The sequence below is a fragment of the Tarenaya hassleriana genome, unplaced genomic scaffold (assembly GCF_000463585.1).
Source record: "Tarenaya hassleriana unplaced genomic scaffold, ASM46358v1 Cleome58, whole genome shotgun sequence".
NCBI lineage: Eukaryota > Viridiplantae > Streptophyta > Magnoliopsida > Brassicales > Cleomaceae > Tarenaya > Tarenaya hassleriana.
The window spans coordinates 242,779-246,102 of NW_010968329.1; positions in this window are offsets into that span (position 1 = coordinate 242,779).

Consider the following 3,324-nt stretch of genomic DNA (forward strand, 5'->3'; position numbering starts at 1 on the left):
TGTCCATCGTACAAGATCATTTCTTTTGGCCGCACCTTAAGCGAGACGTTAGGAGGTTTTGTGCTAAGTGTATCGAGTGCCACCGAGCTAAGTCAAAAGTACAACCTCATGGACTTTATATGCCGTTACCAATTCCTACGCAGCCATGGATAGACATATCAATGGATTTTGTCCTAGGACTTCCTAAGATCCAACATAAGGACTCCATCTTTGTAGTGGTTGATCGGTTTTCCAAAATGGCTCATTTCATTCCGTGTGCTAAAACGGACGATGCCAAGCACATAGCCGACCTATTCTTTAAGGAGGTCGTAAGGCTACACGGTATTCCTAAGACAATAGTGTCCGATCGGGATTCTAAATTCCTCAGCCATTTTTGGCGGACCTTATGGAAAAGGATCGGCACTAAGCTCGTCTTCTCTACTACTTGTCATCCACAGACGGATGGACAAACCGAGGTAGTGAATCGTACCTTGTCTACACTTCTGCGCGCCACCATCGGTAAAAATCTAGGCAATTGGGTTGATTGCATTCCACACGTCGAGTTCGCCTATAATCGGGCCTCACACTCCGCAACTAGGCATTCGCCATTTGAGACCGTCTACGGTTTCAACCCAATCACGCCTATGGACCTTATAGCACTACCTAACGATGAGTTAGTGAACTTAGATGGAGAAAAGAAAGTTGAGTTCATTAAACAACTCCATCAAAAGGTCCGAGAAAATATTGCTCGAAGGACGGAGCAATACATTCGTCAGGCTAACAAAGGTCGAAAAGCAATAATGTTTAAGGAGGGAGATTGGGTTTGGCTACACTTTAGGCCCGAGCGTTTTCCAGATAAACGCAAGTCCAAACTCGCGCCCCGAGGAGACGGTCCTTTCCGAGTTATCGAGCGCATCAATGACAACGCCTACCGACTCGAACTTCCAGGTGAGTATAACGTGTCTAGTTCTTTTAACATTGCTGATTTACTTCCTTTTGATGCAGGTCATGAATTTTCGTGGGCGAAAACTTCTCAAGAGGGAGGGAATGATGAGGACATAGAGACCGGACGCACGGACAAAGAGTTGGAACGCACGGAACGGGAGCAAGATAGCTTGGAGTGCACGAAGCGAGAGCGGGATAGCTTGGAACGCAAGGAGCTGCCTAATGCCGAGCATATCTTCAATAGTGATGGGGAATTTCTAGTTGAGCCAAGGCCAAGGCATACACGCCCAAACCACAGGCCCGATCCACCCCTTACTCGAGCCAAGGCGCGTGCCCTTCGCGAACGCATCACCTTAGAAACACATTAGATTATGTCATTTTCCAACAGCTATATTGTGTACTTAAGAGAGCATTAATTACCTAGCTTGCATGCTTATCTAGCTTTGAATGCTAAGAGCTGTTGGAAATGTTTGAGATTGCTATTTATCCTTGTAAGTTTTCAGAACTCATTACCTAAGAAATCTATTGCCATTTTCGAGCTTAAGCTTGCTGTGTTTGTTGAGTTGTAATCGCCAAACCGTTATCCCCGTTGGTGTGTCCGACGAAGGGCTTCAGTGTGTCCGAGCCAGCTTTCGGTTTGTCCGAAAACCTTTCCTCCTTATCTCCATCTCACCCACTGAATCTTAGCTTGAATTCGAGTGCCTCACAAGGCCGGTGATTGAGCTAACATTCCCACCCCACCCCATCCAATATCCTTAGCCGAAACACGTGAATTCGAGTGCCAATACTTGTGCCGGTGATTGCGTTGTTCGGCCAGCTTATATCCACGAGTTCGAGGCTTACATCATACAGTCACACAACGATCACTCGTATTTCGATATCGCACATCTCACTACGCTACGCTACGTTCTGGCGAAAACTCGGTTCGATTGATCCCAATCGCGAAGTCTTGTCCTCTGGTGGGGGTTTGGTTCGCCCACGGTCAAGTCTGGTCAGGCCTGGGTCAACCCCGTTGGCTGTTTCCTTTTTCCCGGTCGAATCAGGTTTTCTCCCATTTTTCTCGGATACTGGTCCGGCGGACCAAATTCTGGTCAGCCGGACCAGTCTTCCTTCTCCCCTGGTCTGCTCCGTCTCTTGGTCAGTCGGTCCGAGAGAAGAAAACCAAATCTGGTCCGGTGGACCAGGATTGGTCAGCCCCGGACCAGCCTGCTTCTCCCCACTCGGTCCGTCTCTTCTGGTCAGGCGGTGCGTGTCTCCTCGGAACACGTCTGGTCCGGCGGACCAGGACTGGTCCGACGGACCAGGACGTGTTTTCTCTTGGTCCGGTCCGTTTCCTTGGTCCGGTCCGAGTTCGCGTGTTGTCCCAGTCTCGGTCCGGAGCTGACCACGCCTGGTCCGGCGGAGCGGGACTGGAACTTGCTTCTCCCTCGCGATTTCTCCGATTCTGTTTCGATTTTTCTCTCCCGAATCGATTCGGGGTTGCTTCCAAATGCTACTAAAACACAGTTTGACATCCCTAAACATGTTCTAAACCTCAAACACGCAATGAAATCTCGATTTGGACCATCACACATTGAGAACAAGATCTCACAAATCCAACTCAAGCCACTCACCTTGTTCTTGAGTTTGTCCGAGCTTGTGTGCGTTCCTCGTGGCTTAACACGACGTGAGAAGCTTCGGGACACGTCTGGGCACGTCCCTCTTGGTCTCCTCGAGCTCCCCTTGCACTGGTTCGTCCCCTTTCTCTCCCTTTCTCCTCTTTTTCTTCTTCCTCTGTTTCCTTTCGAAAATGCCTAAGTCCCAGCATGGGAGAGGTTTATGGCGCGAGCTAGGGAGTTTGTGTTGGGATTCCTGGGATCTCTTGAGCGAATCTAATTCCTAAGAGATCGATTCTAGGGTTGTGCAGCGGAAGTAAAACAAAAATTTAATAAACCCTAGAACCATGCTGCTATTGAAACGTAGAAACGTTAGAACGCTTACCTCAATCGATCTGGGGCCTGTATCAATCGAAGAACACGTCTGATCACGAAAGGCAGGAAGAATACCTCGCCCTCTACACGTATCCACACCACGGGATGGATTCCAACGATTGGAACTTGTCTGCTAGGACTCGAATCTCTATTCGGTTTGTACACTTCGAGAAAACGAGACTTAGAACTTGTTGAGCTTTTTGGATCTCACCAAAAACTCTCTAAGAACTGCAAAAGTCGGCTCACTCAGTCTCTTCCGTCATTAGGGTTTTTCATCTCCTTCTTATAAAGTGATTTTACCCTAATTTCGGTTCAATTACGAAAATACCCTGAGCCCAGAACGGACAGTCCAGAAATGCACGTGGACCGTCCGTTCCGGCAAGCAGAACGGACGGTCTGCGTTAGTGGACCGTCCGTTCCAGACCTTCTG